Genomic DNA, 13,275 nt, shown 5'->3' on the forward strand with positions numbered 1-13,275 from the left:
CTGGTATGCAGAGCTTAATTTTCAAGAGGGCCACACAGTGAGATTTTAGGGAACCATTCCTGGTCCTTCCTGCTAAAATCAGCTTTTCTAGAAATCCCCACTGTATCTAGGCACCTCTTCAGCAGGCACATTCTCCAAAGCACTTGGGTGCATTTCCATATCAGTCACTTCCGCTGTTTATAAAACTCTTAGGCAGAACACACTTTATACCATGCTAGCATGCATGGCTATCCTGGGTGGTGAGCTCATCTGGCTGCTTATTCTCTTGTCTGAGAGCAGAGCTGTGTAATGTGTGCAGCTAGCCTTGCCTCTTATGTTGGTGAGGTCCTCTAGGTCACAGTTGTATGTTTGTTTTCTCCATCCAGTGGGTAATTTGGTTTTTAATAATGTTTTTGACCCCATTTACAGATTGCGTGCCATAACTAGGAAGGGATGGGCCCTGCAGTAAGTAATTAAGTCTGCAGGAGCAGGGCTGCTTATTTTTCATTGCAGCAGATAATCAGAATGCTGTTGCTCAAGTGTAAAATGCAGAAATTAATGATCCTATATAATACAGATTAAAGCTTTCATTTTAAAAACTATCAGTGCAGAAGAACAAAAGTAGGGAGCCCTGCACCCACTTTGGAATTTCAGTGTATGATACCTCTAACATACTTGGAGAAGCTGCCTGCATACAAACCAGAACAAAATTCAATCATGTAATAGCTTAAATAAATGATCAGATCAGAAATCTTAACTATGCAGCCACCCTCACTGCTACTTAGAAAAAGGCACTGTTGAGTGCAAACATTCTCCAGTAGGTTTTGTAACCTTCAAGTTTTTATGGGTTTAATAAAGCAGAATGATTATTTTCTATGAGAAGAATAAAACTGCGCATTAGAAAGAACAAAGACTATATTTCTAACTCCTTAAAAAGCTTGGCTTCAAAGAAAAATAAGATTTTTTTAGAAGAGTAACATATTACTCTGAAACCCACAGAACTTCTTTATGTATGTGCACAGGCATCTAGAAACTAACTGTGTTGTTGCCACATTGTAGTGAGTATTCCTACAGCCTGAAAGCAGATTGGGATCCCATTTTGCCAGGTGCTCTTCAATAAGCAAGGATGGCAATAGAGTATAAATAGTAATCTTATAAACAAAGAGATCACACCATAGTTCTACTTGTTCTGGTTTGAGTGCAGATGACATACAAAGGCTGTCAATGGGGAAGATTGGACAAAAGTATATGAGGTAGATAAACTACAGGTGACAAAGCATTCAGAAATAGGAAAATACTAATTTCTGTGCTTTTTTAGAGAATTTGAATTGTTTTGTTTACACCAGAGAGAAAATATTCTCAAATCAATAAAACGCTCAATCAGTATCACGAAATGTCTGTAACACCCCTGCAATTTGGGGAGGCACTTGAAGAAAAAAAGGATATTTCTTTGTATCCTGTACTATTTAAATACCAGTAGTCATAGACTGTTTTTCTGGGGATCATATTTCTAGACTCTCTTTCACTTCTCTGACTAGGCTTATTGAAAATGGTTTCTTCCGTAAAATCATCATCTTTTTATTTCATTAAAAAAAAATAAAAATAAAAGGTGATAGTATCCCCTTTACCAAATGTCTTTGGATAGTCTTTATTCTGATTGCCCTGACCCAAAAGGGATCGAACATGATCCTGCTCTGAGGAAGCATTGCAAGGGTAGGCCCAACAGGAGTCCCTCCATTGCATTGAGTGACCTTTAAATAAGAAATTTCATCCTTCTCCCAGTCTCTCAATTTTATGTGAAACTACTTAGGGAGGAATAAGAGAGTGAGAGAACCTTAAATAGAAAAATGGTTTGTAAATGACAGCCTATCCTTTTTCCATGTAACAATTTCTCAGTCATAATAACAGTACACATCTTTTTTCTTTTCCACCAGAATAACTGCATTTACCTTGCCATTAATAATTCACTACATAATCACTGAGGATTTGAAGAAGAGAGGATGAACCCTACCAAGAAAAGAATCCGACACCTACTGTCATATACATTCTTCTCACCAGTAGACCTCATAAATGGCATTTTGTGCTACTTTGCTGTATACACAAAGGAGGAGAAAAACTTGAAGAATCTAAGAAGTAATTTTCACATGCTTCCAATGTGATTTAATGCATACTTTGACCAGTTGTTTTTGCTAGAACTTGAGCAATCTCCCTTCCTCTGAGAACCTACAAATCTCTAACAACAAACTCTGCTGCAGATGATCAGATGAGTAACACTCAGATAGAGCCTAAATCTGGAAGCAAGGCAGATATATATGCTTTTATACCTTTTTCTTTTTAACTTAAATTTTCATCTTTCTGATCTACTGATGATCGTTTTGTTTTGCAGTTAGCTGGTGACAAAGCTAACAGAAAGTGATTTCTCACAGGGACTCTCTTCCCTGCCCCTATGCAGTGATTATTCTGTCACAGTGATGTTTGAAATTCATTTTGCCTGAAATTCACCATTTCACTACAATGCTGAAATTCAGTAGGAAACCATTGTAAAACATCTAGAATGGTGTTTCTTGTCCACAATGGCCCTATCTATCTGCCTGACTTAGGATAAGAACAGGCACCTTTTCCACAATTCCTGTATCCATTTTGCTAGTCCTGAAAGGTCAAGGTATTGGTCTTAGCTTCTACATCAAAATGCTGAGAGTTTCATTATATGGTCTATCATGAGCTCATGATTTTGTCACGGTGAACTTGGTAGCAAAAGAGCACCAATAACCTACTCTTCAATTTTCACTCTAGCAGCAACACTACAGCAGACTTTGCTTTATGTGGTGCAATCGATTCAAGGGATTTGCGTGCAGGGTTCAGTAGGTCAAATTCGATTGCTGAAATTCCAGTGTTGAGATGCCCGAAATACTGCAAACAGCATTTTGAACAGTATTAATGTACTCACCCTGAACATCAGGCAATCAAAAATGTACAGCTATTTGAAACACATTTTGAAATTATTACTTCTATAGAGGAAATTTAGTGAAAAGGCTAAGAGGGTTATAAAACAAACATTTGATACAGGGGTACAGAGCCAAATTCAGTTTTAGGTCAAATCCAATGTGTTACAGAAAATATTGTTTGTAACAATGATATTTTCAGTCAAATCCAGGCAGAATGAAAAAGGAAAGGCGGAAGGAAAACACAACATAAAGAACAACACAGGACAATTGTCCTGCAATATCTGCAGCTGTCTCAGACTGTCATATATACGAATTCAGTCCTGAGCAAAAGCTGTTATCATGTGCTTCAGACAGTAGCTTTACTTACTCCGAGAGCAGGCCCACATTACCTCAAAAATCTGGAATATCCAGAAGATCCATTTCTGAGTAAACCATGGCAACCTCACAGCCAGCACGTAGCAGAACTTGAATGACTGAAATGTCTCTGTACCTCGATATGGGAGAGCAACTTCTTCTTGGGGGAGGATCAAGATGAAGGAAGTCAGTGGCTTGAAGGAGGAAGTAGAGATCTGTGAAGAAGGAGAGGGAGGAACACAGGGAGGAACTGAGACTCCTGTAACCTAAGGCAATGAGCAAGGGAGATGAAGTGTGAGGAAGGAGAGGACAAGAGACCCCCACTCATATTTTTCTGAACCATCACCACGAGTACCTTTAATCTTACTGATTCTTTTATTTCACCAGTAGCTGCCTACCCTACTCATATGGACCTTACACGCACTTTGCCTCCAAATCTGTCACTGCCCCTTGCACTGAGAATCTGCTTTGGAAGCTAGCTTTACCTGTAGCACTGAGAAGCCTGGAAGAAGCTCCACTTGCAGGGAAAACTCCTTAAATTCCAAAGGCAGCTATAGTTTTGAAACACTGAGAAAATTTCAGGGGGCTTTTTTGAGAGTTAGCTGCCAGCTGTCATAGAAATTGTTCAGATCATTCTGGACGCTCACAAGTCTTCAGTGTTTGGACCCACTTGCAGCTGTTCCCAGAGCAATTTAAGTCTTAAGAGCCTCAGAAGAGTCCAGGCACTGGACAGGCTTTGAGTCTCTCAGTACAATTTTGTGTGAGGAGGCAATTCAATAAAACCTTCTTGGGAAATGAAACTCCTGTTTCACAATCTGTCCTGGACTGAGCACTGACCCTGTGGACCTCTTTATGATTTAACCCTGCCCCTTTCCCCAGACCATGATGAAGGCCCTCTGGGAGTCCATCCTGAACCTGTGCAAGCACCTGACAGTGTCCCTGGGAATGAAACCACAATTCTGCACAGTGTTTTTAATATCTTCTGCAGACCAAATTCCCCTCAGCTTTGCTCATCCATCCCTGGTGGTGTACCAGAGGTGGTTTTTTTTCCCCAGGAAGGCACATCACTCTCTGTATCATTTTCCCTCAAGGTGAATAGTATGGGTACCACTCTTTGAAAGTATCTGAAACTTAATCTGTTGCAGGATTCCCACCATCAGCCCCCTCAGGTGGCTCATATCTGTAGCTGAGAGATTGTTTCCTTATCATTCCTGCACAGACCTGCCTTGGAAAACCAGCTTGCTCTGGGTGGAAGACATTTGCTTGTCCATCTACTTGAGGATGATTAACAGCACTCTGCTATCACTCCTGGGTTAGGGTTAATTGAAGATGATGCAGGGAAGCCTCAAAGAGACAGAGCTTGCAGACTGAGACCTGAATCACACAGAACCCAGGCAGAAATCTTAAGCTGCAGACAGCACCTCCAAACTTCACGCAACCAACCTTGCAGTGGAAAGGGGGAAGAGGTGAGGAGCCTGTGTGCCTACTCAGCCACCTGCTAAAGACTCTGCAAGCCAGAAGTTTCGTAGCCAGAGACATGGACAATGGGGGCTCTTGCCTGTGGGACAGACCAGGAGCAGACACTTGGAGTTTCATTATTAGACATCATATTACATGCCATTAGATTCCATACATTTGCTTTCATGTTCGGCTAATAATAATTTTTTACTGGCACTGAGAATCTCAATGCAAGGATCTGGCTGCCAAGGTTCCACCAAAAATGTAGCCTTTTCTTTCATTTAGTTTCATTGAGCAAAGCAGCAGCCGGGCTCCCACTGGGGTCACTGCCCTGCCTGCAGATAGTTCCATCCATGCTCGATCCTTTATTTAAAAGATATATGTATCTTTCTCTCTCTATGTGTGTGTGTGTGTATGAGAGAGAGAGAGAGCTGAAGAAAATCCCAGAACACCTGTATTATTCTTCTTTCCCTTTCTTATCTTTTAGTTCTTTAAAAGGAAATTCAAAATAATTTATTCATGCCTATTTCTCACCGTTTCTTCATTGACAATAATGTAATTCTCATTAGACCCATGGATGGGAAGTTACATGATTCTTTATTTCAATATAAACAGAAGCTGGCAAATGAATTCCTTTCAATTTTAGTTGGATATGTGAGTTAAATAGAGGGTTTCAGTTGTTTTTCTCTTAATAATCAGTCTCATTTTTAAAAACCTCATCATATTTTTGTACAGTGGAAAAAAAAAAGCTCCAGTTTTCAGCTAAAATGTATGGATATCATTTGCAGAACTGAAAAGGGAAGCCAGCTCATTAAGCTCACCACCATTCACAGTTGTTTATAAAGTGGCCACATTAAGAAACCCTCAGTGTTTTACTTTGGTAGAATATCAGCAGTCACACCATATATGCCAGCAGTCACACCATATATGAAAGGGATTTCCAAGACAGAAAACATTCCCAGTGCATTGACTAAAATTCAACACTTTTCACAAACATTTCAGGTTGTTTCAAATTGTTCCAATTTCCATTATCTTGTATAGTCACAGCATTTGGAAACAAAAAAGACCGGAGTAAATGCATAGGAAGTTAAAATGTCAGAGGTCCCCTAAATAAAAGCAGTGTAAAATAAAGAATACCAAGCAAAAAATCTCAGTGAGATTTCTGCACTGTGGTTACATACCAGGTTTAATCAGGCAATTTATGTAGCCAAAGCTTCTCTTATCAGTTTGGCAGGGTTTTGTTTTTATTTTTCAGTGAGCCAGAGACCAACCCTAATTTTAACAAAGCTTTAACATGCATGTGTGCCAGTGAAAAATCATGTGCATTTTAAATTTCTTTCACGCAGTTTCATCAGTCTATTAGAGCAAAGATAGAATTTCTAAATTGTCAAAAAGATGCCAGTTTCGGGCGTCCTTAGGATAAGCCAATCTATTCAATTCAGACAAAACCCACCAGTACATAATAGTCTTTACAAGCTCATAAACCACCATACCACCCAAGATGTTAACAAGCTGGCATGTTTTGAGCATCGAAGATAGAGAGGAAACTGTGTTTACATGTTTGGCACAAAAACTAATGAGGAAAGTCAATTGGCCCTTTGTCTTGAGGGTCTGAAGAGCTGCGCTCTAATGTTTGGTTTCTTGGTTGGCACTTGTTCAAGTAATCACTCGTGGCCTGACAAAGCAGCACTTGTGTTTTATTAGTGGCCATGCTGAACTCTCCTGCCTGGGCTATGTTGTCTCTCAATAGAGCACTGCACCAGAGGGCACACTTATTTGAAAACACTAAATCAGAGCATGATGATCTTTGCCCGACAAATACAACCAAGAGAGGAGGAAAACTGTGACAACAGCTCTCCTTTTGTTAGAGAAAGTGTGGAAACAACAACTGGTGTGTGTGCATGTGCATGCATGTAAGAACAGTCCTGAAATACCAATGACAAAATGAGCAAAACTTTGTTCCCACAATGAGATGCTCAGAGCCAACTGGATTTGCTCCATGCTTGGGAACAGGACATTGGCAAAGCTAAAATTCATGTTGCTCACAACTGGGAGAGCAGACATAGCATTGTTAATGTCTCGGGTCAGTCTGGCGCCGGCAACAAAGCTACGGGCTCAAGAAGAAGTCGTATAGTGCAAAGAATTTAAAAGCCACTGTTTCATCTACTTAAAACACGTAAAAGTCAAACCCTGGAGGGTTGGGCTTCTTTATCTGATGAAACTCAAACCTTCAGCTTTCAAATACTTTAAAAAGCACAAACTCATCAGCAAAATTGGGCTGAGATTTGTGACTTGGGAAATTGGACTTTCTTGTGAAACTGTTGGTACTCCTTGCCAGAAAGATGAGAGCAAACTTGCAAACTCTGACTCATTGCAGCAGTTCCACTGACTGTAAGAAATAATTGCATGTAGATGAATTAACTGTTCCACTTATGATGTCTGTATGTAGGAACCTCACCAGTCTGGAGGTGAGGAAGAAAAAGCCCAGAGGGATACAAAAATGAAAAATAATGACTAAATCGAAGATCCTTTATCTTGGGCTATTCTGTTTAAACCATCTTTTCCTGTCACTTAGAATCTCCTACATAGGATATATAGAATATATTCAAGTATTGCAACAAAGTTTTATATGCCACCTCCACTTAGCTTCACTAATTTAACCAGAAAATCTAGTTTTAGTGCAGCTATCTACATGTTAGATGTATGCTTAATAACATCCAGTTTTGTAGGTCTAATCTCCAGCATTTTCCAAACTTGGGGAGGGGGGTGAGACAAATAGCAGGTGAGTTCTGTTTAAAATGTATTTTTAAAGGACAAGAAAAAAATCCTAATAATTTTTGTTTCAGTGATACTTGAGTCTGAAATTAAATAAATGCAATATTAAAGCCTTATATATGAAGAACTATTTTTGTTTTCACAGTTCAATATTTGGAATTAATTTCGAAAATTTTCCTGTACTATGATTATTTACAATCATATTACAATTTAAATTATATAAAGGGGGGGGAGGGGGGGAAGAAGGAAATAAAATAGTGCAAGAGTCATGTCAAATAAAAAAAACAAAACCAAAGCTAAAACCAAATCAAAACCAATCAAGAATTTGGTCTCTGAGGTTTTTTAATTTTATAAAGATGCAGCGGTTTTCTGAAGATCAAAATATGGCTCACTGTACCCTTTCAAAAAAACCCAAAAAACTTGTCACATTTCAAACAAACTAAATATTACACACATTATAACTGAACAGTCTCTAAACTTTTCCTGCCACCAAAATCATTAACTGAACTGTGAAATTCTGTAACAATTCTGGAACCATACCAGAGGGACAACAAATTGTGTTTTCAGTAACTATGTGTCTGAAGAGTCAGCTTTTCTTAATTTTTGTATAAGATTCTGAGCATAATTTTTGGCTTTCAAAGAAACTGTAGTTAATAGGTGCCGTCTCCAGCTCAAGATGATCATTGAATTTCATCAGGCTATATATGTGGCAAATAATGCTGTATTTCTTGTCTGATAAAACTCTAGGGCAGTGGGTATAGTAAAGCATTTCTGCATTCAGTTAGGTCTTGGCAGCTGCTACTTATCTGTCCTGAGACTAAACTCAGCCTCAGGAGAATACCTTGTAGGATTATTTCAGGGCACTGCAAAGGATGTGCTACTTTGACACTAAATATATATTCTTACTGTAGTCTTAAGGCTCCTTGGCACACTTCCCCAACACCTTCCCTCAGGAGATAACTCACAGTGAGTACTCATTTGCACTTTTTAACCTGCCCTCTGTTGAATACTTAGAGGTTCAGGACTAAAATCCAGTTTTAGCAGGAGCTAGTGTCTGCCCAGTGAAGATGCAAATAAAGAATTCCATAATTGTTTTGTGAACTGAGTCCAATATACCCCCATCTGTACATCCCCTTAAAATGCTAAAATGATAGAACTTTGGTATTTGGCTCTGCTTTGGAATATGAAATAGACATTATTTCTCTATTATACAGCAAAGTTTCTTTCTGTCATACAGGTCAGGAATCAAGCAATCCCCTTAAGAGTAGTGTAGGAATGAAAGAGTAAATGCAATATATAGCTGACACTGAACCTTTTGAAAAACAGTCTCTATTAATTCAGACCTGTCAATACTTAAGTTTACCTAGGAGACCAGCAGTTTCTATATTCTGTTTTTGTTTTCTCTTCAAAAATTTGCCATTTATTTCAGCAACACATTTTTTCAAACATTTTACAAGCCTTTCCTTGTCTTAAGGGAAACATAGTACTCCCACTGTTTTAGGGATTACTGTTAACTTGTGCATTGTAATGGTGTGAATTACACTTTAAAACACAAATAAGGCATGTAGCAGATAGAACAGCATAAAGAAATTTTCATTACTTCCTTCAAATTTAGATCCAACTGGTAATCAATTTCTTAAATTTCTGCTTTATTTGTCCTCACATTTTCATTTTCTCTGTGTTTTGGATGATTTAAAAATTATTACAGTGGATTTTGATAACTGTGTATTATGGATACTGTTTGCTGGTTTACAAAAGACTAATTGCATAGTGTTTAGACGTATTTCTTTTATAAACAGGAATTATACATTGATTATTGTTTCATTCTAACAAAAGTAGTCAGAATTAAGTCATGCATGTATGGGTTCTGCTGAGAAAGCTGCAGACCAAGCAATCAAAAAAGATAAGAAAAATTAAATGCTTTAACCCTAGAATTAACTTTCCTCTATGAAATACAGTTATTTCTTATTTCCCCACTCTTTAACTTTTTTCCAAATATTATCAGGGAAAATGCTGGGTTTCTAATTTTTTACCTTGAAAACCGAATCTCCTATTTTGAACTGACACTTTTATAACCTGCTAACCTGGTATGTGCACAGACACATGGAAATTACTTGCTTTGTGAATGAAAATTTTACAAAATATATATGTCTGAGAGCTAGTATTCGTGGTGCTTATGCAGTATTCTTATAAGGCAAATTCAGTAAAGGCAATGTCCTCAGCACTTACACCTTTAAACATTTCTTGGTAGTACAAAACTCAAGTTTCTTACCTATAAAAGATGGAAAACAGAATCACACCATTTGAATGTGTAGCTTGAAAGTGAATGTAGCACTTTACAATACAAGTTATTTCCTGGAAGTTAAATTTATGACGGGCTGGACTAAAGCGAGCGAAAAAGTGGTATCACACTATCACAGTGTGACAGATACCTATAAAGGATGTGATTCTACAGCACTGCCAGCAGAATTATGAAGAATAGGAAATGTTTTAAGGAATTTTTACCCTAAGCCTTCATGGAAGTTTAGAGACACAGAAATTTTAGTGCTAAAAAAGTAAATGTGAAAAATATCTATTTTATCTGTGCTGTTTACACCAATCAAAAGATACATTCACTGTGGAAGTAGAATTATAACAATAAAAGCCTTTCCTTAGGCTTTCTTTGTTGGAAATATCTCTGTGCAGAGGAACAGATAAAGTTAGCATCAGTATGTTTCCTAATAGTGAATCTTCTGCAACAGGGCTCTCTCCATTATTATAAGTATGAATGCTTCTATGGATATATTCGTTCTTGGACATAGTTGGCAATATAGTGCCTGAATCAAATGAAAGTAGGAGTAAAATATTTGTATATCATTTGAGAATTAATGACTCTTACACGATACAACAATAGAAATCTCTGGACCTGAAAAATGGAGATATTAATGAAAATACCTTCTGTATGAAACATTTCCAATTTCATCAACTTCCACAAATATACTATTTAGTCCTTTATTTTTCAGCAATTTCCTATAAGACTTGGAAAAACCCTCTACTCTTCTTAAACTACATCTTTTCCAAAGCAATACAGAATGCTAATTTTCGTTTACTCAGACAAACCTCTCATTTTCTTCATTGAGAACTCTCCATTAAACTAAACATCTAAACCAATGTGCTGCTTTAGTAACTGGCTAGACTACTAAATCCAAACAGGGGCACCTAACAACATCATCTTGGTTGATTTCAAACTGCACCTGTCCAGAAATCCTACTGATAAAATAGAAAACAGAATTCTGAATCTTCAGATGTTTCTGTTTGAAGATTATTTACAGTCCTAATTTCAAACACTTCCATTGTTCTGAACAATTTCTGTGTGAAATTTTCCTTACATGTTTTTATTAGCTAATGATTTTTCTTTGGTCCTTAGCTTTGAGCTTTGCAAGCTCAACACATACCCTTTACCTTGGCAAGTTATTTTTCCAGTGGTAGCACCATGAAGTTCCCATTCTTAATGCCAGGAAAGCAACACAAATTCATGCAAATAAATTACATTGCTGTACACAACTGGTGGAGACATGGGAGATGGACTTACTAAAATTCATATTTAAAACATTTTTGTGTTCATATGGCACACTCAGCGCTTTTAAATTGAACCATCAGGATGTGGCATATCTACTTTGTTATGCCTTTGATTTCCAGGCTATGTACTGGTCACAAATGACAAGTATGCATGCATTCAGAAATACAGGTATTTTCCAGAAAGACCTGGAGCAGTGGCTTCAGTTTCCTCTTTCTTGCAAAAGGAAAGGTAATGGACTATATTCGCTCTGTCCCTGAACAGATCTGGCAATGAGGTCTTGGAATTAGTAAACAGAGTGAGAACCCTCTGGCCAAGAAGCTTTTGCAGAGTTGTGAGGATGGGCGCATGCTGACCGAGGCACTTTGCTTCCACCAGCAGCTGCTTGGCCGTCCCACTCCTTCATCTTAATCACCCTGCCCATAGAGCTCCTCTCAATGCAAATCCCAGTGCTATAGAGGAGTGTGACATGGGCAGCTGAGGTCTTTCTTCCTTGATGAAAGAAAGAAGTCTGTTTGCAGAGGGTCCCCTCCACGCTTGGATGAATGGATAAGCATCGTTCCTGCACACATACAGCCCTTGCTGACTGAACATCATCATTTCCTTGGTCTAAGAACGTGGGGACCTGAAACCTCAGCAGTTCCTCAGTCTGTCTGAACTAAGGCTTATTAATGCATCACATAAGGCTCTTGTGTTGAAGGATTTTAGTCTAAAATATAAGCAAATAAAAACAAGCACAATACTGTGGGTGTTACATGGAGCCCTAATTTTTGTGCTCCCAAAGGTCCTGTACACTTTGACAATAGCCCTGGTGGACAAAATCTCTAACCAGGTTTCTGACTAGAAAATCTACTTCCTGCAAGTTCGATTAAGCTAGCTAATTTACAGTCAAACACACTAATTTCGAGACAGGTTCTTCTGATGTTTTCCCTCTGTTTGCAATTTGCATCTTTAAATAGCTTGGTGTTTCAAAGCAGCAGCGGCAGTAAGGTCACAAGGTTTTATGTTAAATAGCAACATCCTCAGCTTTTTAAAGAAGAAACAGAGAGCAGCTGATCTGATGGAATATAATTTTCTTTCTTTCCCTTTTTCGCTTTGGGGTGAGAAAAAGGAAGGATTGGAGCTTCTTATGGATCACAGACATTTTACTCTGGAAGAAAGAGCAGATCTATAGGTCTTTGTGCTCTCGAAAGCAACACAGAATCACAGGTGTCCTTGATTATCAAGAAATCCTCTTCTTTTCTAATGGTTTGCCTTTCTCTCCCTGAGAACAGCAGGTCATCTTTCGGGCATGAATATCTCATTTTAAGGGGCACAAAATTCAATCTTAAAAGGAAAATTTTAAATTAGGTATATGCTGAATTTGAAGATTAAAAAAAAAAGAAATGCTTGTCAACATTCAGTATGCCATAAATCCAGGCGGTGCTGACCCATCCAGAGTAAACAGTTATAGTAAACAGATGTTTCTCAATCAATTCTGCCTGTGCTATGTTTCCATTTCTGAGGAACAGTGGTAACAGCACAGCAAATAAAGTGTGACACAATGACACCTTGCTTCAGCCTTTTTCCCAGCAAAATTTCCTTTCCCCCCACCCCCTTTTTTTATGGTCACACAAAGTGAATTTCTGGGCTATGGCTACCCTGAAGCAGCTTTTCGTGCCTTGGGAGACTGGCTGGTCACTGGGATTGAAAAAGCCTGGATCTCAGAGCTCCAAGCAGTTTTGACAGTTGCTGAAGACATGTATCAGTAAATACTCTAAACTGAACTTAGCACAGTATCAAAGGCTCCCAAGCCGAGCTGCCCTGACAAAGCTATTCTCAGCCCATCAGGGCTCTGGGACATGCAGCCTCACGCTGGAAATGCTGCTGGCTGAATTACTCTGTGGCTCTGCATCCACCAGATTTAAAATCAATGTGTTTTTATCTCACAAATGTAGACGCACCTAAGTTTGAGAGGGGCGCAGCAAGAAATGCTGAATAGCATTAAAATCATTGCTGAAAGCAATGGCTTTTGTATAATTACGTGTTCGTATGTATAGGTATGAATGTATAGATGGGTGAACACAGGATGTGTATCTCGACAGGTAAAACTAAGTTAGAGTAAAAGCAGTGCCTATACCTCACATTACAACTAATACTGTGACTGATATATCTAAAAGTAATCCTAAGGTTGTAAGTTCTAAAATGCTGATACATAAAAAAATGTCA

The 13,275-nt window shown here is 38.4% G+C and overlaps 1 long non-coding RNA gene across 1 annotated transcript in view; it reads right to left on the reverse strand.

Annotated features, from left to right (window-relative positions):
* Positions 1–1,934: 1,934 nt before the first annotated feature.
* Positions 1,935–13,275, reverse strand: part of LOC108449876 — a 31,145-nt gene continuing 19,804 nt past the window's right edge. Inside the window, exon 3 of the long non-coding RNA XR_001866170.1 lies at positions 1,935–3,493. This is a non-coding gene — a long non-coding RNA (uncharacterized LOC108449876). The remainder of the gene's footprint in view (positions 3,494–13,275) is intronic.

This window comes from Corvus brachyrhynchos, unplaced genomic scaffold (assembly GCF_000691975.1).
Source record: "Corvus brachyrhynchos isolate BGI_N302 unplaced genomic scaffold, ASM69197v1 scaffold230, whole genome shotgun sequence".
Lineage (NCBI taxonomy): Eukaryota > Metazoa > Chordata > Aves > Passeriformes > Corvidae > Corvus > Corvus brachyrhynchos.